The 24,732-nt window shown below is 38.2% G+C and overlaps 1 long non-coding RNA gene across 1 annotated transcript; it reads right to left on the bottom strand.

Moving 5' to 3' along the window:
* Positions 1 to 280: 280 nt before the first annotated feature.
* On the bottom strand, positions 281 to 5,998 carry LOC145104132 (uncharacterized). Its single transcript, XR_013707007.1, has 5 exons — positions 5,802 to 5,998; positions 5,379 to 5,474; positions 698 to 817; positions 519 to 557; positions 281 to 436 (listed from the first exon to the last, which is right to left on the bottom strand). It is a non-coding gene; the product is annotated as an uncharacterized LOC145104132 (long non-coding RNA).
* Positions 5,999 to 24,732: the final 18,734 nt, after the last annotated feature.

Genomic DNA, 24,732 nt, shown 5'->3' with positions numbered 1-24,732 from the left:
GGGTTGTCGTGTCGCGGGTTGGCGGGTCAAAATATGCCAACCCAAACGCGACCCATTTAAATATACAGGTCACGGGTTGGCGGTTTTGAAACATAAACTCATATATGACCCGCCAACCCATTTATTTATACGGGTTCACAGGTTGGCGGGTTCGTGGGTCAGATTTGGGTTCGTAGGTCAGATTCCATAAATAAAATTGACAATTAAACATGAATAAATTCTTGATGGTTAATGCAAACATATCCGAATTTTAGACACTTAAGTCTTAAACATCCAAATGAAAATAAAAAACATTCATAGAAACATGTTCAAACTAAACATTAATACAAACATAGATAATTCAAGTGCTAAAGTAATAGTCACAATCCTCATTTTTTCTCCTAAAAAACAAAGTTAATTCTCCAACACCATTTTCTTCTTTATGATGAACTTCAACCTTAAGTAGAAACAATAGCCAAGGTTAAAACACACACAAGTAAAATTATAAAAATGTATAGTTGTCATTAAAAATAACTCACCAACTTAAAGTTTATTAGAACTTGTAATCTCTGTTTTGTCTTCGGCAATGTTCATATCCATGACGTTTTGAGTTAGTTTATCGATATCAACATGAGTATCAACCAGATAAGGAAGATAAAAATAAAAAAATCAATACAAAATAATAGTTAATAGTAAACAATAAATTATAAAATACTACCTTTTTCTCCAAACAACCAATCCCTACTACAAATTACAGCTTCAACAATGACAGGCTTCATGGAACTTCGATATTCATTCAAAACTTTTCCACCAAGACTAAAAGCTGATTCAGATGCTACTGTTGAAACGGGAACACAATGTTATATATTATATAATACTTATTACATATTAATACTTGATATATAAATACATTTAAAAATAAAATAATTTTTTTTATTAAAAATATAAACGGGTTGGCGGGTCAACCCATTTATTTTTTGAGAAACTCATATATGACCCGTTTAATAAACGGGTTGACGGGTTGAAAAACTCAACCCAAACCCATTTATTTCGTGTCGTGTCACGGATCGTGTCGAGAATTGTCAGCCCTACACGTGAACATCAACGAATAATAGTCAAACTTAATCTAGTAAAAAATTCATTTTAAACACTTGTTTTTTAATAAATTGTTAGTTTTAAGAAGAGAGATGAAATTGATATTTATTATTATTTAAATTGTTTAAATTAAATAATATTTGTTTATAGAACAGTTTATTTTGTAAAATTTACTTATATCATTTAATGAAAATAGAAAAAATCTCTCTCTCTCTCTCTCTATATATATATATATATATATATATATATATATATATATATATATATATATATATATATTAAGAAAATTCCATGTTACCAATATTTTAATCAAATATGACTAATAGAAAACTTCACAAATAATCCCTATGGTATCTTAGAAGTTAATTTTAGTAATGAGAAAACTTCATAAATGGTCTCTGTGGTATTCCGTAATTTAAAGTTTAGTCCATAAATTTAAAAATCGTTACAGGTGGTCCCTGTGGTTTCAAAAATTTTATTACTTACTCCTTATTGCTCACTCAGTCAATATTTGCCCGAATGACATTTTTCATCATTTTACTACCATAAGGACAATTTATGAAGTTTTTTGTTATTAAATGTGTGTGTCTATATATATATATATATATATATATATATATATATATATATATATATATATATATATATATAAAGAGTCATCTCTCTCTCTCTCTCTCTTATCTTCATCACATCGGGTGTATCAAATTCCAAATCTCCAGTTCATGAATCATCCAACATATCATTAAACCGAAACATCCATTAGATCATATAACATCAGGAAAAACGAAATTAACCATTTGATCATTCTTCCAATCGATATCACCACATTGAAATCAACAATTTCGACAGCTTAATCAAGCTTAATTTGTTTTCTTCCGATGTCAAGAGCTCCAAAGCTCAGATCTAGTCCTTTCCAAGGTCTTAATGGATAAAGTTTCCAACTTTATCCCTTAAGACATCCCTTTAAGTCTAGATCTAAATTCTAAGGTCCAAAAAGGCAACTTAATGCATGAGATTAGACCATTAAGCACTTAATCCATGAAATCTTCAATCCAAAACTTATCAATCCTGGAATATGGGTTCTGAAGTTTAGATCTGATGGGTTCTCGGTCTCGGGAAGCATATTGATAGAGTTGATTCGGTGATTGTAGTTTTGAGAGTCCCCGGCTTGTAACGCCCGTAGATCCGGGCTAGTCAATTTAGAGATAATAGGGGTCGAAAACGACTTTTCGACAAAAGATTATTTAGAATAAATAATCTTAACCAAGTGTGGAATATGTCTCAAGGGTTCCTTACATATAAAGAAAGCCAAAATCCGAGTTATAACGAAGAAGTTATGACCCGTCGAAGTTTTTCGGCAAAACCCGCACGGCACCGGGAGACGTAAATAGTGAATTTACGATGGATGACTTTTTAGCCTTAGAAATCTAAACAAAAGTTGTAGTATACGTTAAACCGAGAGCGTCCATAAAAAGAACGCCCAAATCTGACTTCGTATGAGGAAATTATGATTTTTCTAAGATTTATCTTAGCAGTGCACGACCCGAAACTCGAATTTTAGATCGAGTGATTTTTGGCCTACGCAACCTAAATGAGAATTGAAGGTCTCATTAATAGGAACTCAACGATAAAAAGACAGACGAAAACGGAGTCCATATGAAGGAGTTACGAATTCTTCGCGGTCATTTAACAGTCTAATCTTCTTGTACTATTAAATTTAAGATCGGTCGATAACTAGCTGACGGAGTCAAAATGAAAGTTGTAGATATTATTTTTATCTACGCGTGGATATAAAGAACGTCTAAAACGGAACTCGTATGCGAAAGTTATGAATTTTTGAAAATCGGCTGATTTCCACCCTGTGTGTGATGCCACGTGTCAGCACCAGGCGAAACCTTGGAGCCTACGCAACACCACGACGTGGTGATGCTCCAGGAAGCCTATAAATAGAGGTGTCGGGTTCCATTCATTCCTCACACCTTCCAAATTCTTCCTCTCTCTCTAGAACATCTCTCTAAGCCCTAAACCCCCCCCCCCCTCAAAAGCCTAGGGAACCTCCCTAGCACGAGGCGGAAGCTCGGAGCGCCCGACGGCTCCGAGAAGAAGAGCCTTTCGGCTCGGGAATGCTTCTCCAGCGAAGCCCGGTTTTCTATAAAACCCGCTGTTTTTTCGAACGAAGTTGTTTTAAGTAAACGAAACGCTGTCCGAGTACCGAGTCAGCACCTTATCAGGTGAGTGCATAGTTACTTTCATCTTACACATAGATATGAAGTATATAAATTACGTGCTATGTGTGCATATTATCTGAATACTTGCTGTCTATGCTGGATGAATGATTTTATACATGTTTTAAATGATTTAAACTGTATATTTATTTTATATCTACAAATATTTTGGGATAAAACATGGGTAGATGAAATAGTTGGTGTGTGATGAAATAAAATGATGAGAGATAGGTGATGATAGGAAGGTGATGATAATTAGGTGAGGATGAATTGGTGATGTAGGATGAAAGATACTATAACCTTGTCCGACAATTTGGAGATGTAGTCATCTACCAGAGTATAGATGGCGACCACGGACTATTATAGACAACCCTGTGGGAAACACCAGCAGGCTCATAACCTGTAGGTGATGAATTACGAGTTCAGGCGATGTTGTAACTACGTATTCATGTCATGATACTCTAACCCTACTATGAATTACGAGTTCAGGCGATGTTGCAACTACGTATTCATGCGATGATACTCCAATCCTTACTAGGTGCGTATTGAGGGAGTAATCCCCGAACCATTATTGTCTGTGTGATGTAGGCGATGATCCTTAGGAAAAGTCCTTAGGAACGAACATATAAGGAAATGCGATGTAAAGAGATGAGAGGTAAATACGATATAGGAGATGAACCTTAAGGTAATACTTTAGGGAATATCAAATGAAGAAAATGGGGATGGGTAATCGGGTTAATTGTTTGACATGTATTATGTGAAGAAACAAGTTAACTATATTATTATGGGTTGAAAACCCTATGTACTCACCAGGTTTCCCAACCTGACCCACTCAGTTTATTTGTATCACAGGTGTTGATTTGAAGTCACATTGCACTGAGAGATTAAGAAGATATAAATCACTAGTGATAATAAATGTAAGTTCTGTTTATGTTTATGTTTCTGTATTGACAATGACATCCCAAATGTTTTAAAATGAATAGAAATACTTTTCTTCGGAAATGCTTTGATAACGTATTTATCATGTTTTACTGGGAACAAATTTCGCAACATTTTTTATTAAAAGAGGTACTCTGATTTTTATAAAGCATAAGCAAAATCGGTCTTTTCTGGCCGTGAAAATGGGGATGTCACACGGCTCTATGGTTCTCTCTAGAAGTTCGGTCTTATAGCTAGGAAGTTGTGGAATATGTTGGCGTTGTACGTGCTTCTCTGCAACAGTTATATAGATCAGACTCGTGTTGGGAGTCGCCTTGTTTTGAATGGAGGTTTCACCATCAGTAAATAGTCAGGGGTTCTGTTTTCCAGTTGGTTCTCGTCGCAATAGTGCACCTAAGTGCGGGAATAATATGATGAAGATTGGCCGAGGAGGTTTAGAGCCAATCAAATCTGCGGGGTTTCAGCTAGGGGCTCCATCGCGAAGCGGAAGCGAGAGCTGATTTTGAGGACGAAATCTAATTTAAGTGGGAGAGAATTGTAACATCTTGTTTCCTGCCATTTCTGAGCCATGGACCGAAAGTCTATTGTGTGAGGTTTTGGGCCTTAAGGAGGCAAAGTTTAGTCCTTGTGGAAAAAGGTAATAATAGTTAAGAGATTTTACCCTTAAATTGTATTCTGGCCAAAGGGTAGAAAGGGAAAAGTCATAGGTCGGGTTCTTGTGTGAAATATGGATTTTTGTTCAAGAATTTTTTAGTCCAAGATATTTTGATAATATTGTAGAGCTCTTCAATACCTTTCCGTGGATATAAAGAATATCGAAAACGGAGTTGGAACAAAGAAGTTATGGTCGTTTGAAGTTAGGATGATTTTTGGGTCAGCCGTGTACGTTGGGCGTAATTTGAGTATGTTGGGTGTACTGAGTATGCCTGAGTACGCTGGGCATACGTGATCAGTGCCCAAACCCTATTTTCGTGGTATGAGCCCTATTTAAGCTCTTTAACTCCCCCAAACTCATTCCATTCTCAGCCTCCACCTCTCCAACACCCACTCTTGAAACCCTAACCCTAGCTTGACAGCCACTAACACCATTAAGTGCTTAATGTTAAACCATATAACAATTCAGTAACGAATTAGTGGTACCTGATAACATTACAACAACAATTCATTACATCAAAGGTGGGAAGAAGATGCAATGGTGAATAAACAAATAGTTGTTCTTCTTTCCTCTATAAAAACCTAAAGAAAAAAAATACAATAAGGATTAGGTTAGAGTTATTATATTAGAGATAGGTTGAGAGAGATAGAGAGTGAGAAAGAAATAGGCAACATATGGTTGGGACTGTGAGAGAAATAGAGGGTGAAAGATCGGTGCAATGTGAATGGTGCAGGTGCGATCGTGTAGGTTAATGCTAGGGTTTTTGAAGGGCGGCTTGAAATGATCTGATGGTGGTCACGATAGTGGTGTAAATATGAAGAAACAAACAAATTTAAGGAAGAAGAATATTTCATTTTTATCTGGGTGAAATAATGGTTTTCTTTATGAAATTGAGGACTACTACTCACCGATGATGCCAAGTATTAGAGAAGAACGCCATAAGCTGTCTTGCAATAAAGATGGGATGGCGCCTCCGATTATGAGAACGGGAAATCGGTGATTAGAAGACGATCGACGTTTGGAAGATATCCGACTCTACGATGCGAACCAGAGGGGCAAACCGAGATCGATTGTTAGCTTAAAAGAAGGATACACTCGATCGTTGTTCAAGATATGGTCAATGAGGAATTTATATATGCTTTTATATGATGTCTTTTAAGTCAATAAAATGGGCAGATCAAATTAAGAATTAAGACATCTAGACATTTGGGTAATATTTTACAAAATAGCCCCTAAACTACATACATCTTTTTTGATGTAGTCCAAAAAATGAAATCGTTATTAAATTCTTTTTTAAATTCAATTTCTTTTTTTTTTTGTTAAATGAAAGAAATCTTTATCCTTATTCATTAACATTTAGCTGTAAAATTTTTACCATTGAATGAAATTTTGGTATATAAGATATTGTCATTATATCTCATGGTCCTTATAATTTAAGTTTACGATTTTGGACACTTCATTATATTTAAGTCCTAAATTTAACAAAATATAAACACACTACATACCCACTATTTTTTCTTTGCATGTCATAACACATGTTTTCCTTGAAAATAAAATTCAAAATAAATCGTATTATTTTTTTTCTCACCCGTCGTTTGGCACGGGTAAATGGTTTGTGTGTGTGTGTATATATATATATATATATATATATATATATATATATATATATATATATATCAAAGTGAAAAAATAAAACTAATATTAATAAATAAAAATATTAAATAATTAAATAAAAGGTAGATATAAGAACCGAGGCTTCATTCTACTATGTTCTTTTTAATTCATACGTTTGTAAGATGGTAATTTCATAAGATTTTTTGATACTTGATAAAGGTTTACAATTATTAAAAGTATACTATACATTTGAAATGTTTTGAATTAAATGATTGATATGATACTTACGTATTTCAAGTGCTAATGATTTCCCATACATGATTTGGATATTGGAACCAACTTCATACAAGTACTTTCAATTATTGTGATTAATAAAATAAAAGTATCTCCGTATTATTGGAAGTACTTGCTTTGTTAGCTTCATAGGCTGCCAATACACAAATAAATTCCAATAATATTCAAAAATCATTGACAATTTGGATCTAATTGAAAATGAAAGCATTTAATTTAGAATACATATAAAATAATAATTAAATAGCAAGTCTAATCATTATATTTTAAACGTTCTCTGCATAACAAATTTTCCTATTGAGCCCCCTCGCAAATTAATTGTCATGGTAAGCTTTTATTTAAGAGAACTATGATTGATCTATATGTTAGCAAAGTATAATGGAAAGAACAAAAGAAAAATGTGTGCCGTCCAAGCATGTGTTTAACACAATGCTTTTAAAAACAAATTAATCCGTTATCAAATGTTTGTCTCTTAAGATACAACATTTTAAAAACGATTCTTCTAAATCCTTCAAATCCTCATAGGCCAAAATTTACATTGATTACAGCAGGAGAAAAAAGTAGAAACAAAATCAGAGAAGTTGAATAAATTTTTTAATTTGGTGTGATTCAATTTGTCATCAACATGTCTTGTATATACAACAAAAATAACGTAACTGATGTCTTATATATCAAAACATAACTAACGAGATTAAAGACTAGTATTTAACCAAAAAAACATAATGTTTGCAAAAAGGTATCTGAACTTTTATGATCGACCAATGGTGCATTCTTACCCGTAAGGCGCACGCTCGCACACATATTCAGTGAATCTAAGCTAATTTGGTTCCTATTTGCACCTTTGTGCATACAACAGAGGGCCTTTGTGTCATAAGATTTACAAGACTTAGAAGTTTTGTACTTATATACCCACTTTCTTTCTATGTTCCAACCCACGTGGAGTAAATTAAAACCCATTAACTCATTTGTTAACTTCTTCTACACACCTCACTTTAACATACAATTTATCATTCATCTTAAATTTGTTTTGAACGTGTGATATATAAAAACGAAGGTATTACAAAGTAGAACAAGAAAATATAACCGTTTGTTCGTTTAATAATGTTTAAGGTTCAAAATCAGGCTCAAAAATAGAGAAAAAAAATTCATTTTTGAAATTTGTTCAAACCAATTTTTCAACAATCCCCCAAATTAATGAAAAATGATCTACATTTCCAAGCTACCTAGATAAAATTCAGTAGTTGAATCATGCATAAGATAGGTATGTGTTATCATTTGAATCTTCCCTTAAGATATATATTTATTTTACCATTGAACTAGTAAACTCGATGTCCTTGAATTGTTATGTTGTTTGTGTAAATAATTAATGTGTCTCATATAATACTCCCTGACCTGGTGAGGTTCTCAATGATATGTCTGTTATGGTCATGAACATTTGCTCCGTTCTGTATGAGCTATTAGGAATATTCACATAGAATTCCCCTGAAATGACCTCACTTCTCTCTCATATAGGTGATTACATCATAATTATTAAAAGCTAATGTGTAACGATTTCCAAATTACCATCTATTATTATAAGCTTAACATGCATTACTGTTTGGTTCAGGAATGGGTTAGGGTTAACCCCTACAGTGGTTCACAAATGTTATATGTAAGTAGGTTGTCCCCTTAACTTAGATCTTGAGATCTCTAGTCAACTAGGTTGGCTTTTCCTTCGCAATAACTTATTCATGCTTGGGTTTTAGTCCTATTCCTCTTTATGACCTTGCAACTTACTCCATGTTTAACCTTTTGGTTAGCGAATCCACAATGTTATCCTTAGACTTAATATAGTTGTTTGAGATAATGCCAGTAGAGAGTAGTTGTATGATGGTATTGTGTCTTCAATGAATATGTCTATACTTACCCTTATACATATCGGCTTGTGCTTGTACAATAGTTGATTAACACTTACAATGGATTGAGATTGTAGAAACTAGTTTAGTCCATCCTCAAATATCTTCCAAGAATCGGCATAGCTACTCAGCTTCTTCTTCACTTTTATCAAGTGTTATAAACTCAGATTCCATGGTGGATCTATATAATCGGATTTTTTTTGAATATTTCTATGATATATCTCCACCTCCAAGTGTCAATAGAAAACCATTGGTTGACTTGGAATCTTTTATGTTAGATATCAAATTTGCATCACTATAGCATTCTATTACCTTGAGATTTCCATGATTTATCCTTTCAATGTATTTGAATGATTGTCTTGTTAACTATGATTCAACACAAGTGTTACATGTTAGATATCTAATTTGCATCACTATAACCTTCTATTACCTCGAGATTTCCATGATCTATCCTTTCAATGTATTTAAATAATTGTCTTGTTAACTATGATTCAATACAAATGTTGCATTTGTATTTTGAGTCAATGTGAAGTGTGATATTTTTTATTTTATTTTTTAAAACGACAAACTAGTTAATCTACTCTTAAATACCTAACTATCCCTAAATACCACATATGTCTACTAAGAGACTTGAACCCATGACCTATCATTTGAGAGAGTCACTCCTTACCATTAGGCCAAATGCCCTTTGGTTGAAGTGTGGTATGTGATCGCTTAAATACACTTATTAAGAAAAAAATTGTTACTGTTATCAAATTAAAAAAGATTGTTAAATTGGATAGCTTAGTGAAAAAGTTACGTTTTTTTTAACCGACAATAGGTATCACGATGGTTGGGGTAGATTATTTTTTAAAAATAAAATATCTTTGATATAAAATAAAATATTAATATATTATATTAATTCGTAACATGGTTATGAATAGTATAATTTTTATTCTGTAAACTTTTGCCATAAAACCTTGAACACTTTGCCACTTTTGGTCCATGTTCGACTTTTTCAAAGTTTTGTCACAAAAGTTTCAACACTTTGCTACTTGTAACGCCCGTGTTTCTAGGCTAGACATTAATGATGATGTAATAGTGTAGGTTAACCTTTGTAATTTGTTTTGAAATAATAAGAGATATTATTTGAGTATTATGTGCTTATTGCTTAATTATTATGATTTAATGAATTAAGAATAAAAATAAGCGTCGAAAATAAATTTTAGATAAACCTGATATCTATGAAGGAGGTTGTAGTAGTCGCGACAAGGATTCCGGATATATAAAGAATGCCGAAATCCGAGTTATAACAAAAAAGTTATGACCTGTCGAAGTTTCGCGACAGAACCGGTACGACACTGCGTGACGTAAATAGTGAATTTACGATAGAACGATTTTTAGCCTTAGTGATCTAAACGAAAGTCGTAGAGTTTGTTAAACCGAGAGCGTGCTTAAAAAGAACGCCCAAATCTGACTTCATATTAGGATTTTATGATTTTTCCAAGTTTCGACTTAACAGTATGCAGCCCAAAACTCGAAATTTAGATCGAGTGATTATTAGTGCCAAGGCAAGTTACAAACCACATTTACAGTGCGTCAGTTCAGAGGTTGCGCTGTTCGCTGGTGGAACACTTTGGGGAAGACTCTAAGCCCTAATGAGCCACTGCAACTGACTTGGGCAGAGTTCTTGATGCAATTCAAGCACAAGTACTGCTCGGCCCAAAATGTGCTTGAGCTGGAAAACCAATTTCTGACACTGAAGAAGGGAAGTATGACCATTGATGAATACAACAATAACTTCACAGACAAAATGGAGTTTGATTTGCGTATTGTCCCAGATAAGCTGACGAAAATAGACAGGTACGCAAAGGGACTTCCATGGGAGTATGCAGTGTCAGTGCGTCAGGCACTTACTTTGGAGGCAGCTATCTGGGCTGCCAAGTCTGTTGAAGATATGATTAAGGGGAGAGCAGCCAGCAAGGTTGAAGTTGGTGAAAAGAGAAAGATTGAAGGAACTTCAGGTTCCAACAAGAAGAAAAAGTTCTCGAAGTCTGGTTCGAGGAAATTCGGAGGAGGAGCTGAAGCGAAGTGGTGTGACAAATGTAAGAAGAAACATGCTGGGAAATGTAGTGAGGAAGTCACTTGTTACAAATGTGGAAAGCCTGGGCAGTATGCCAATGAATGCACCTTTGTTAAGAAAGTCTGTTATGGGTGCAATGAAGAGGGACACATTTTGAAGGATTGCCCGAAGAAGAAGGATGCATCAAAGCCCAATCTCCCACCAAAGCCAAAAGCCAGAGCTTTCCAGATGACACTGGAAGCTGCAAAGGATGTCGCATCTGGTACCTTTCTCGTAAACAAATTGTCTGCCCAAATTTTGTTTGATTTTGGAGCCAACTACTCCTTTATTTCGCATGAATTTGGTAGAAAACTAGTTTTGTATGTTGATAGACTAGTTAATGCTTTAATAGTCGAGGTTGCTAGTGGCAAGTTTGTACCTGTTAGCCATCGTATGAAAAACATCTTCATTACTTGAATGGGAATAAGTTCCACGAGGAATTATTGCCTATTGAGTTAAATGGTTTCGACATCGTGCTGGGAATGGATTGGCTTAGCGCCAATGATGCCGAAATATTGTGCAGGAAGAAGATAGTAAAAGTAAACCCGCCAGGGAAAGAATCGTTTATGGTATACGGAGATAAACGCAGAGTAAATTCTGGAATCATTTCCCTAATGAAAGCCATGAAATGTTTATCTAAAGGATGCACCTCATACTTGGAATTCATTATCGATGCTAAGAAGGAGAAAAAGGATATGCAAAGTACACCAGTGGCGTGTGAATATCCGGAAGTTTTTCCTGAAAATCTTCCTGGATTGCCCCCTGATAGACAAGTGGAGTTTAGAATAGACTTGTTACCAGGAACAACACCAATAGCAAAATCCCCATATCGATTAGCACCGACAGAGATGAAGGAGCTTATGACGCAACTTCAGGAGTTGTTGGACAACGGTTTCATTAGACCTAGTTCATCACCCTGGGGAGCTCCGGTGTTATTCGTAAAGAAGAAAGATGGGAGCATGAGAATGTGCATAGATTACAGAGAGCTGAATAAGGCAACAATAAAGAACAAGTACCCGTTGCCAAGGATTGATGACCTATTCGATCAGCTGCAAGGTTCGAGATATTTCTCGAAGATCGATCTTAGGTCAGGATATCATCAGCTAAAGGTAAGAGAGCAAGATATTGAGAAGACTGCATTCAGAACAAGATATGGACACTACGAGTTTTTGGTTATGTCATTTGGACTAACCAATGCTCCGGCAACATTCATGCATGGATTTGATGAATAGGGTTTGTAAACCATTCCTCGATAAATCCGTGATAGTGTTCATAGATGATATTTTGATTTATTCAAAAAGCAAGCAGGAGCATGACAAGCATCTGCGTGAAGTGCTAGAAGCTCTGAAAAAGGAGAAGTTGTATGCAAAGTTATCCAAATGTGAATTTTGGATTCAAGAAGTCCAATTTTTGGGTCATGTGGTTAACCAAGAAGGGATAATGGTTGACCCAGCGAAGATTGAAGTTGGGATGAAGTGGGAACAACCGAAAAGCCCCACGGAGATCCGAAGCTTTCTAGGATTAGCTGGATATTACCGAAGGTTTATCCAAGGTTTTTCTTCGATAGCTGCTCCATTGACGGCTTTGACCCACAAAGGAGCTACTTATACTTGGAATGAGAAGCATAAGGAAGTTTTTGAGAAGTTAAAGAAGAAATTATGTGAAGCACCGATTCTTTCTCTACCCGATGGGGTTGAAGACTTTGCAGTGTATAGCGATGTGTCGAGGGTCGGGTTGGGATGTGTTCTAACTCAAAGAGAAAAGGCGATAGCATATGCATCGATACAACTGAAAGAACATGAAAAGAACTACCCCACTCATGATTTGGAATTGGCAGCGGTAGTATTTGCCCTAAAGATATGGAGGCATTATCTTTATGGCACTAAGTGCAAACTTTTCACTGATCATAAGAGTCTCCAGTATCTCTTTAATCAGAAGGAATTGAACATGAGGCAACGACGCTGGCTAGAGTTACTCAAGGACAACGACTGTGAGATACTTTACCATCCTGGTAAAACAAATGTTGTCGCTGATGCTCTCAGTCGGAAGGTAAACTTTAAAAAGAAAAGGCCAAGAGCGTTGAGAATTGAATTTGTCTCGACAATTATGGAAAGCATAAAGAAAGCTCAGGAGGAAGCTTTAGATAAAAATGACCGAAAAGAAGAACGTTTGGGCAAAACGTTAGTGTTCGATATAAACGGTCAAGGGTTGAATGTATTCCAAGACAGGATTTGGGTACCTAAGACAGGAGGATTAAGAGATCTTCTGATGGAAGAAGCTCACAAAACCATGTACTCAAGTCATCCCGGCAGCACGAAAATGTATAGGGATCTGAAACCCTACTACTGGTGGCCGATGATGAAGCTCGATGTTGCAAAGTATGTGGTCGAGTGTGTGACATGTGCGAGGGTTAAGGCACAACATCAGAAACCGTATGAGAGTTTAGAACCTTTACCTGTACCCATGGGTAAATGGGAAGACATCATTATGGATTTTGTGACGAAACTGCCCAGAATGAAAAGCGGTCACGACATGATTTGGGTTGTCGTTGATCGATTCACAAAAACTGCACATTTCATAGCCGCCAATAAGAAGTGGTCTATGGAAAGCTTGCAAAAGTTTACGTGAAAGAAATAGTAAAAGCACATGGTGTTCCCCTGACGATTGTGTCAGATCGCGATAGTCGTTTCACGTCGAGGTTTTGGAAAAGTCTACAAGAGGAATTGGGTACGAAATTGTGCCTAAGTACAGCTTACCATCCGCAAACCGATGGTCAGAGCGAACGAACGATTCAAATGTTGGAGGATATGCTACGAGCATGTACCCTGGAATTCCAAGGTAACTGGGATGAACATTTACCTCCGGTATAATTCTCCTATAATAATAGTTTCCACTCAAGCATCAAGATGACACCTTACCAAGCTTTGTATGGAGAAAAGTATCGAACGTCGTCGTGTTGGCTGGAAGCTGGGGAAAAGCAGTTTATGGGACCTGAAATAGTCCATCAGATTGCTGAAAAGTTGAAAGAGCTATGCTGAAAAGGATGTTAGCAGCTCAAGATCGTCAAAAGAGCTATGCTGACAAGAAAAGACAACCGATAATATTCGAAGTTGGAGATTTGGTTTTACTTAAAGTCTCACCGTGGAAGGGACTTATAAGATTTGGTAAAAGGGGAAAGTTGAGTCCAAGGTTTATTGGACCGTTTAAAGTTCTTCAGAGAATTGGGAACCAAGCTTACAAGCTAGAACTACCAGAAGAACTAGATGGTATTCATAACACTTTCCATGTGTGTTATTTGAGGAAGTTCACGGGAGATGTTCCCGATATAATTTACATTTCTGAATTAAGGTTGGATGAAAGCAAGAGGTTAATCGAAGAACCAGTTGCAATCGTTGACCGTAAGACAAAGAAGTTGCGACGCAAGATGTTCGATTTAGTGCTTGTGCGATGGAAACATACGGATGGGCCAAATCTCACCTGGGAAACGGAGAGTGACGTGATAAGTCGCTATCCGCATTTGTTTGCTGATGTGTGATTCCGAGGACGGAATCATCTTAAGGGGGACAGAATTGTAACACCCGTGTTTCTAGGCTAGGCATTAATGATGATGTAATAGTCTAGGTTAACCTTTGTAATTTGTTTTGAAATAATAAGAGGTATTATTTGAGTATTATGTGCTTATTGCTTAATCATAATGAATTAAGAATAAAAATAAGCGTCGAAAATAAATTTTAGATAAACCTGATATCTATGAAGAAAGTTGTAGTAGTCGCGACAAGGATTCCGGATATATAAAGAATGCCGAAATCCGAGTTATAACAAAGAAGTTATGACCTGTCGAAGTTTCGCGACAGAACCGGTACGACACTGCGTGACGTAAATAGTGAATTTACGATAGAACGATTTTTAGCCTTAGTGATCTAAACGACAGTCGTATAGTTCATTAAACCGAAAGCGTCCTTAAAAAGAACTCCCAAATCTGACTTCATATGAGGAATTTATGATTTTTCCAAGTTTCGACTTAACAGTAAGCAGCCCAAAACTCGAAATTTAGATCGAGTGATTTTTAGCCGAAACAATCTAAACGAGAATCGAAGATCTCGTCAATATTAGTGCAGCGGTAAAAAGACAGATGAAAACGGACGTCGGATGAAGAAGTTATGAATTTTTAACGGACTTTTCCTGTCCCGGCCTGTTAAAAATATAACTTTAAAATTTAATTCAAAATTAGCCGACGGAGTTTAAACGAAAGTTGTAGAGCATAGTCTCACCTACGCGTGGATATAAAGAACGTCAAAAACGGAATTCGTATGCGAAAGTTACGAACTTTTGAACTTTGGAAAATGGGAGTACGCCTCGCGTACATGAGTACGCCCAACGTACTTGTGTGTGTGATCCGGAGTTGGCCACGTTGCCCACTTCCTCGCATGCGACACGTATCTTGTACCATCGACACGTCTCATGCCACGCATCACCCTACGCCCAACGTACGAATGCTTACGCCCCGCATAGAGCACCGTTGAGCAGTACGCCCAGCGTACACCATATTTACGCCCAGCGTAATGCTGAGCCTCGAGCACTATAAATAGAACTCAAGGCTACCCGATTTTTGTTTACTTTCTTTACATCTCTCACCCTTATACTCTTTCCTAAATTGCAAGAAATACCCCCGAAGCCTAGTGTATCGTCCTAGCTCCTGAAGCAAGTTCCAGAGCCCCGAAGATCCCAAGAAAAAGAGTTTTCGAGCCGAAACTCTGTCCGCGTGAAGCCCGGTTTTTGAGAAAAACACCCCGGTTTCATCTGAAAAGATTATTTTAAGAGACGAGGCGCTGCCCAATTATCGTCTTAACAAGTGAGTGTGTAGTCACTTTCATCTTACACATAGATATGAAGTATTTTCTATAAAATACGTGCTATGTGTAATTATATTGTTTGTTTATTTGAGATGATGTTGAATAGATGTTTTATACAAGTTTTAAACTGTATATTTATTTTTATCTACAAATATTTTGGGTAAAACATGGGTAGATGAAATAGTTGATGTGTGTTAAAATGATGAGAGGCCTCGATGTTGTTGTTGTTGTTGTAGTCATCTAGCGGAGTATAGATGACGACCACGGACCTTTCTAGACAGTCCAGTGGAACGCTAGCAGGTTCACAACTTGTAGGTGTTGGTGAACTATATGTTCGCTGGTGTACTCCATCCCCCTCATGGTTGCCTTATTTGACATAAATTGTTGAGGAATCCCTAAAGCAGTGTTGTCACCCCCGATGAAAATCCTTAGACTAGGTCCCTTATGATAAGTGTTTAGGGACGTAAAGTGAGGATAACGGGAATGGTTAATCAGGGTTATTGTTGGTTGATGAAATTAATAAATTTATTTTTGGTTGATGAATTTAATAAATTTATTATTATTTGTGGGTTGAAAACCCTATATGCTCACCAGGCTCCCAAGCCTGACCCACTCAGCATTTTTATATTACAGGTAGTGGACCCCGAACATAGTCGGATGATGATGAGAAATTTTTGGATTATAGGCCGGTAGATGTAAATATCTGTTGTAAGGCTTATAATGTACTGTTTATGCTTTTGGTATGTATCGGAACATGACATCCCGAGGTTTTGATATATAATGAAAATTCATATTTCTTTAAGAAATGTTTTGATAAATTTTTATCATGTTTTTTTTGGGGACAAATTCCGCAACATCTTTTAAAAAGATTACTCTGATTTTATTTTAAAAGCATAAATTAAATCGGTCTTTTCTGGCCGAGAAATTTGGGGATGTCACACTTGGTATCAGAGCATTAGTTTAAGCGAACTAGGAATTTGTAGGATTTCTAGACTTAAACTTAGAATACTAAGTGATGATCATGAGATGAGTGTCTAGACTTAAACTTTGTGGAGTTGGCGCTTTTGGTCCCCCACCTTCGATATTCTACTATACGACCCTAATTTCCTCAAAACATTATACACACACAAAATAAAAACAAGAATCGAGAAAAAGAACCAAAGAAACACCGAAATATGTAAACATGGAAAAAAAAACTCAGACCGCTACGAAGTGGGAATCACCTTCTATTTATATTAACAAGTGTTAATTTGAAGATGTGTTTTTTAGTTTTCACCAACTACTATATAACTAATTTTGATGCTACTAGATGAAAAGTTGAAAAGTTTTGGTTTTTTTTGAGAGGGTATTCTATCAGGAAATTACTTCATATTCGAGATGGGAGATCTTTAACTGTGATGAGGGGAATTATCAAAATTACCTAATAAGGAAAAGACCGTCTTGGGGTTCACCCCGGACACACGTACTAGTAATATTTAAACTGTAAAAATAACAAAAACATAATGTCTTTTTGATAATTAACACTTGCAAAAACATTCAAAAAGAAGAATCCGTAGAATGTGCGTTGTATTGACCTATGGATGGGATAGAACATCAGCCAAATTGCTTGTAGGATTTGAGAGTTAATGGCCACATCAATATTATGCTATGATGATCGCAAGAAGCAAACAAAAAACACCAAAAACACTAAAAGTGGATGGAACAATTGCACCCAAAAGAGTTGAAAGAACCCCAAACATGAAAATCACGTTATTTAAAATATGACAACAATCCAATGGCAAACAAATATGTAACACTAATTTTCCCATAAAATTGGTGGGAGTGATGCCATATTTGTTACGGTCAAAGTAGGCATCACGTCGGTTTGCTACATTTTAGGCAAAATTTGTTATTTACATGTTATGGGTTGTCACAGTTGTCATGTTATTTTTTTTCTAAAATTAATAATATAGAAAATAAACATTTCAAACATATTGTTTTTTTTAAATCTTAAATTTCATTAAACTTATAAAAAAATTACATCACACCAAATTACAATGTAACATCTCATTTAAAATGTTATAATTAAATAATAAACCTGGAACCCGAGAAGCAATTTGTATTATTATTATATGTTATTATAGCCCAAAATCAAATAACAATTAGCTGGGAGTTGATTTCAGGAAGCCAAATGACAAGATTTGAATCTCTAGGGATTTAAGTGTAAATTCTGGAATTTATTTTGTAAAGATTTATAGAAGCCGGGTGTTAAAAAGTAAATTATGGATCTAAGATGAAAGGATTTTGAAAAGGAGGGACCATTTGGTAATTTTTGGACTTAGATTGAAAGAAAATAGGGAAAGAGGGATCAATTGTGTCTTTATGGGAAACTTTTAAGTGAAGCGGGTATTTAAGGGTCCCGTAACCCTAACCCTAAGGACCATATATGTGCAGCCGTCATCTCACCACTCTCACTCCTTCCGCCACTACCCTATCGCCACCATCCGTTCGTTGTTTTCCGATCAACTAGCACCACCGGACAGCCTCGTTACCGTCAACATCGGAGACCAGCAAGGAGTGGACGAAAGCCTCCGGACGTTGCTGCTTCGTCATGTTATATTGTTGTCGCCGCCGAAATAGCGTTGTGGAGTCGCAATCGTCGTTTTCTTTGAAGGCCAGGTGTCGCCACTGCTGTTGCGACGGAGGATGAAGACCGGTGGAGGATTATCGGGGCTGAGGAGGCTGAAGAGTCGATGCGATGGGCGGCCGACGATCGATGACGTCCCAGAAACCGCCATTTACCGCTGTGTTGTCGCTGCCGGTTCGTCATACGCCACCAGGTGGGTGGCTGAGTTCTTTTGCAACCAGAGCGTGTATCGTGTGTGTGATTACCTTGGCCGGAGTCGCAAGAGGGTCACCACCACCACGGTGGGGTGGTGGCTGCCACTCTCTACCACCGTCCGCCGCCACAGGGTGGTGGTGGGTGTAATTATGGGAAGTTTAATTTGGTTCACTGTGTGTATTCTTGTAATTTGTTACCGAAATTATAATAGAAAAACTCAAAACCACCACCTTATAGTGGTGGCTACCGCCTCATGCCGCCACCAGCCGCCGTGTTGGGTGGCGGTGTGCCTTGTTGTGTTTTGGCTAGTTTGGAGATGCTTGTTCAAGTGGGCCCAATAAAACCCTAGTGGGATTAATGATATTCTAGTGGGCCTTATAGGCCAATAAAGCCCTAATTGACCTAAAAGCCCAACCATTTGATCAATGGGCTAGTATTTGGTTGGGAAACCCTAATTAGGGTTTGAAAAACCTTAATAGCATAAAACCCTAAATTTTGGGAATTTATCGGCACACGTACACGAGAATTATTTAATAACTTGAAATATTAAATAATAGTCATTGGCAAACTAACTTAAGGCAATAATGGACTTAATGGATTAAGTCCTTAATGGGTTAAGTGAGAAACACTTAACCCTAATTATCATTTCATGTGAAAGCCCTAATCTTACTCGGGCCTTGAATTGGGCTTTCCTAGTGGGCTTTGGGTAGTTGGTCTATTAATGGGCTTCCAAGGATAAGCAAATGGACTAAATAGTTATATGGGTTTTAGGATAAGGCCCATGTGAGAGTCTTGGGCCCAATTTGGAAAATTGGGCCATTGATGGGCCATATTTGGGCCTTATGATTATGTGATATTGGGCCATGGAAATTGGATTGGAATAATTGGGTGGGCCTTAAGGAAAGACCGTGTAGAGGTCTGGGCCCAATTTGGAAAATTGGGCCATACATTGGGCTTTGGCCCATTACTTGACTTTTGTGCTTTTGGAATGTGAGTTGGACTTTGAGCTTGGAACCCAAATATTAATTGGGTATTGTTTGATGTTGACAGTTCGGGAACCTGTCAACCAACAGCTGGAGTGTATCTGCGGGACTTCAGCAGTGTCAGGTGAGTTCTCCTCACTATATCAACAGGGTCTAAGGCACCAAGGCCGGCCCTTTATGGATTGTATTCGGATTATTGCATGTTATGCTTACTGATTTATATCCTGGTAGTTAGGATGGTGATATGCTATGCTTTAGTGACCCGGTTGGGTCGGTATCCTGGTATATAGGATGATGCTATGTTAGTGACCTGTTAGGTCGATATCCTGGTTATAGGATTGTTGCTATGCTTTATGATCTGTTAGATCGGTTTGACTGTTATATATATACATGCTAGTGTTATATAATGTCTATGTGCATATGATTGTTCTGGTTATAGGATGATGCTATGTTAGTGACCGGTTAGGTATGTATCCCGGTTATTGGGATGTTGCTATGATTGGTGATCTGTTAGATCGGTTTGACTGTTATATGAAATGAGCTAGCGTATGATATTTATGTGCACATGTTTGTTTGATTGGGGGTTGGGTTGGGTTGAGGCGGTCCTGCTTTGTGTTGTAGGCCAACATACCCGGCGAGCGGTCCGGATAGGCTGTAGGCCCTGCGTGGCAGTCCAGACGTGCCGAAGGCTCGAAGAGCTGTCCAGATAGACTGAAGGCCTGTGAGGCGGTCCAGTCAGGCTGATGACTCATTATGCATGCTGTTCTGTATTGGTTATATGATATGGTTATGTTTGTATGGCGTTGGTATTTTGGGGAAACTCACTAAGCTTCGGGCTTACAGTTGTTGATTTTGTTTCAGGCACTTCTGATGATTGCGGGAAGGCGAAGGCGTGATCGTGCACCTCCTCATATTTTCATGATTGATTCTGGGGATACTCTGATGTCTGAACCATTTTGAAAACAAACTGTAATAACTTAATGGTTTTAAAATGTATTAAAAAGTTTAAATTTGGCTTGAATTTATGGGTGTTACAAGTTGGTATCAGAGCCTTGGTTTGAGTGAATTGGAGGAACACTCGTGGGAATCCAGTCTCAAATCAAGGAAAGGATTTTAAAATGAATTTTTAAATGGTTTTCAAAATAAGTAAAGGAGGATGCAGGGTGTACGATCAGCCAGAGCCAGTAAGTAGACCCCAAAATACCATACAGTTATTTGATTATGTGATATGTTAGAACAGCATGCTAATACTAGGCTAGGGATCTTTAGGAATTGCATGATAGAATTGCCTGATTACATGATTCCTGCTAGCCTAGGGTTTCCTTATATGAGATTGACATCATTACTGTAGTTGTTTAGTGTATGCATCATGGCTGTACATAACTAAGATCTTATAGCCCAAGAATGTTTGATTTGGACTTATGTTCTGTTCTTATTGATTGGGGCTTAGGGTAAAATTGGATATTCGAAAGTCTATAGGGTCCAGCGTTATGTATGTCTAGCATACACTAGTGCTACAGGGTTGGTGGAAGTTTCATGGATGGGTGGGTTGTGTGGGACCAGTAGACCAGTTATGAGATATTTGGCATTCCTCTAGGGGTGAGGGTCGAGCGCTCACTATGTTTATGTTTATTGTTAGGGTGTTGTGGTGATACTTGAGACAAATATGGGTAGGTGTGGAAGGTAGTATGGGCCCGTACTACTGAAAGCACAGGACCCATACGCGTAGCAAGGAAGTCACAACCCCTAGGGTTGGGTAGGGAGTTGGTCCCCTGTTATATTATGGATTATCAGAGATCTTTCTGGTGTCTTACCAGAATGGTGGTTACGAGACGTCTTGAGACCAGATCCAAGTTAGGATCGGGAGTTGGCAGCTAGGATAGGCCAACATTGTTAGAGGATCGTGTCAGTGAGATCATCCGGGAGGAGGTGATTGAGATTGTTCGGGGACAGTTGCCGGAGATGTTTGGGTCTATCAAGACCGTTATGGTCGAGTATTTCGACGAGCGCTATATAGCTAGTGCCGAGACGATTGTCGTGGCAGCTATAGCAGCTGTAACAACGGCAGGGGGAGGAGCCATTTAGGCCTTCTAGTATCGGGACTTCGATGATGTGAAGCCCCGACTTTTGATAGGGTGCAGGACCCGGTTATAGCTATGAGGTACCATATGACGTGAATGGATGTTGCTTCACATGTTCATGTTCTACTGACCAGAAGGTCAGGCACGCTCTGAACCTGCTAAGGTCCAGGGCGAAGGATTGGTGGGGACTTTTTATTGGGATGTATTCTGAGGAGCAGAGAGTTGCAATTACTTGGGATCGATGAGGTGTTCTGTACTTGTTACAGTCTGCGGGTTAAGCGGGAGAGTCTAGCACATGCGATTCTAGATTAAGGCTTCGGGGATTTTGCTCGAGGCCGGAATGTGAGTCGCGGGGACTCCGGAAAGGAGTAATGATTGTGTTCAGCTGGAGTTATGCAACTGGATTTAAAAATGGTTTATTGATAGGATTGGAATGTCGTTTTCTAGGGCAAGGATTGTGCCTTTTCAGTTTACGAGCTCGAAGGATTAAGCAGGCTTGTGACCCCAGGATCAGGTTGTATTCTAACTCGGGGTTAGTTGTTCGCCGGGATTGGCGACAGTGGTTTAGCACTGGTAAGCGCAGGTGGGTCGATGTGGCATAAGTATTTTGGAGGTCCGTTTCGCTGTGGATCTCTTGTATCGGAAGGTAAGGACTGATTGTGCGATCTATTGCACTTTCGGGATTGTAGAATATGTCTTGGGAGTGGTTGTAGCCTGGTTTAGGGCAAAGGTTGTTTCAGCTACTGCAGTTCAGATGTGGATGATTGAGCTGGTGAGTGAGTCAGGGTGCGAGGCCCTGAATGATATGATTTCTAGAGCCGAGAGCGGGAGATTTGTTGGAGCACCTTGGGAAGAAGGGTATTATATGGGAGGTCTGCGGACAGGGTCCCACATGATTGTTATTCGGCGTTGTCAGGATTCAGTGGTTTTAGTAAGCGTTATTAATTGGCGAGGAAAGTTCCAAGGGAAGTAGCTCATTGTTGAGACATTAGTTGGAGTATCTATCTTTGGACTTTAAGATTTGGGAGTGGGATCATTCGAGCATTGGGGACTGTTGGTGTCCCTGGGATTCAGAAAGTGTTCAGCTAGTTATTAGAAGTGTGTGATCACTGGGGATTGGCTGGTAATGGAGCAGTAATTGGTAAGAGTTGGTTGTATTTGGATCGATCGTTGGTAGTGAGAAAGATTGGAAATTCTCCAATTTTCATGTATTGTGAAGACTTAGTCGAATCTAAGTGAGGGAGAATGGTCCCGTGATATAGAGGCAGGATTGGTTTTGGAAATAGGATAAGTTTCGCATCATTGTCATGAAGGAAGACAACCTAAGTGGCTGTTTGGTTTGTGGGTTGTGTGAATTGGGAGTTCGGTAAAACTCCCGAGCATATGTATCACGTTTTCCTGGTGATTGATAGCAGAAGTCGGGAGACCAGGTTGGAGTTCTAGTCATGAATTGTGTTTAGTTCGAGTATTCGGCCAAGGGTTTGCTCGACTCTGAAGGTTTTGGATTGATAGGTTGAGGGTTTTGATAGTTGCCAGGACTCGGCAGTGCATTTAGCACAGGTGTACGGGTTATTAGCATATGCGGTAGACACGCAGGTCAGGGAACAGACCACGGATTTCCGAGAGGATGGATAATCGACATGAGGCCTAGGGTTAGGCCGAGTTAGAGTCCACGAAATGGATCAGGAGTTCGGAACCCTAAGTGGGTGAGAACAGTCTGCATGGGAAAGATCACCAGGGGGTGGTCCAAGGAGATGTTCAATAGTTTAGAGTGGTCCAGATGACTGAAGGCCTAGTGAGGCGGTTCAGTCATGCTGAAGACTCTGTATGTGTTTGTAGATTCATGTGCGGGTATTGAGTATGCTGCTATGCTATATCAATCAGTAGGTCTGTTCCCAAGTATTGAACGTGTTGCTGGAGTAGGCTGAAGACTCCGATATATTTTAGGTTGATCGGAAGTTGTTATTAGAAATCGGATAGAGTACAGTGGATCTTGGTGATCTCATCAGTTCGGAGTGTCTCATGGGATTAATCTGTTTGGATTAGGTAATACTCCAGTTAGGTGACCGGGAGTAGATCTGAATGGGTATCCGTCAGTTTTAGGAAGGCTTGGGACTAGAATGTTCTGTCGTTCAGGTTCTGGGAACCTAATTAGACCTGGTTAAGCTAGTGATAAGACTGTAGGAACGTCACTACAGTTATGAGGTCAAGGAAGCAATAGATTGCTTAAGATTGCTTGTGATGTAAGGCTACCATTAGTCATGTAGCAATTCCTTTTTAACCATGGATTTGGTAACGACGGGATTTGACGCATGGATCCGATCAGTTGGATCAGGAGGTTGTTAGAGCTGCAGTGGCATGATAACTAGTGGCAACTAGTTCCAGGGAAGGATTTCGTTCGGAGGTCGTGTGAGGCAACTATGTGGGAGTCCTTTAGCTCCGCGACCGGGCCGGAGCCCGGTAGGTCAGATGATTGATGAACGAATTGAGACCAGGGAGGTCTCGGTAGATTTTGGAAAGCAGTCATGGGGCAGCATACTGCTTCAGGCAGATCAGTGTTCAGACAGTTTCCGTGATTAGGGCGGTATTGATAAATTGGGTCTTCAGGTGTATGAGAAGTATCTCGATGTTGGAACCCCCAGATATCAGGAGTTGAATAGTTAGATGAGAGACACGCGGACTGGGCTTAACAATAATGATTTGGTATGAGAGGTCTTTCAGAGAGCCAGACAATCACGAGACTTCAGGTTTTGGATCGAGTAAATGTGATCATATTGTAAGGGATTCGTTTCTTTTAAGTTTTAGAACCCTGCGAGGGTTGGTTATGGTTGCCTGGGAAAGCCTAGGGTTATGCTCGGGACTGCAGTTCAAGGTGTTTGGCGTGTAAGGAATGAGAAGAAACGATTTCGAGGACGAAATCAAATTTAAGTGGGGGAGAGTTGTAACATCCCATTTAAAATGTTATAATTAAATAATAAACCTGGAACCCGAGAAGCAATTTGTATTATTATTATATGTTATTATAGCCCAAAATCAAATAACAATTAGTTGGGAGTTGATTCCAGGAAGCCAAATGACAAGATTTGAATCTCCAGGGATTTAAGTGTAATTCTGGAATTTATTTTGTAAAGATTTATAGAAGCCGGGTGTTAAAAAGTAAATTATGGATCTAAGATGAAAGAATTTTGAAAAGGAGGGAC

Source organism: Lactuca virosa, chromosome 1, assembly GCF_052849685.1.
Source record: "Lactuca virosa cultivar CGN04683 chromosome 1, Lactuca_virosa_CGN04683_v6, whole genome shotgun sequence".
Taxonomy (NCBI): Eukaryota; Viridiplantae; Streptophyta; class Magnoliopsida; order Asterales; family Asteraceae; genus Lactuca; species Lactuca virosa.
Note: the sequence above shows the minus strand (reverse complement) of the source record. Positions and strands in the feature narration are given on the sequence as shown.